We start from the raw sequence: 891 nt of genomic DNA, 5'->3' as shown, positions 1-891 counted from the left end.
GATCTATAAAAAATCATCCTGAGTGAGGTAACCCAGACTCAGAAAGACAAACATGGTATGTACTCACTCATAGGAGGATACTAGATGTGGAACAAGGATGACTGGAATGCTACTCACATCACCAGGGAGGCTACCTAGAAAACAGGACCCCAAGAAAGACACAGGTATCGCCCATTGACAGAGAAATGGAAGAGATCTACATGAACAGCCTGGACATGAGTGGGAGTAGTGAAGGGCGAGGGCAGAGGGAAAGAGAGCTTGGGGGAGCAGGAGATCCCAGCTGGATCAACAACAGAGAGGTAGAACAAGGAATAGGAGACCATGGTAAATGAAGACCACATGAGAATAGGAAGAAGAAAAGTGCTAGAGAGGCCCACAGAAATCCACAAAGACACTCCCACAACAGAATGCTGTCAATGGTTGAGATACAGCCCGAACTGACCTACTCTGGTGATGGGATGACCAAACACCCTAATTGTTGTGCTAGAAACCCCATCCAACTACTGAGGGATATGGATGCAGAGATCCATGGCTAGGCCCTGGGTGGATCTCTGCGAGTCCAATTAGTGAGAATGAGGAGGGTTTATATGAGCGAGAATTGTTGAGACCAAGGTTGGATAAAGCACAGGGACAAATAGCCAAACGAATGGAAACACATGAACTATGAACCAATGGCTGAGGGGTCACCAACTGGGTCAGGCCCTCTGAATGGGTGAGACAGTTGATTGCCTTGATCTGTTTGGGAGGCATCCAGGCAGTGGGACCAGGTCCTATGCTCATTGCATGAGTCGGCTGTTTGAAACCTGGGGCCTATGCAGGATCGCTTGTCTCTGCCTGGGAGGATTGGACTGGACCTACCTGGACTGAGTTTACCAGGTTGATCTCAGTCCT

Source organism: Peromyscus californicus, unplaced genomic scaffold (assembly GCF_007827085.1).
Source record: "Peromyscus californicus insignis strain IS unplaced genomic scaffold, ASM782708v3 Scaffold_4__1_contigs__length_199733344, whole genome shotgun sequence".
NCBI lineage: Eukaryota > Metazoa > Chordata > Mammalia > Rodentia > Cricetidae > Peromyscus > Peromyscus californicus.
Note: the sequence above shows the minus strand (reverse complement) of the source record.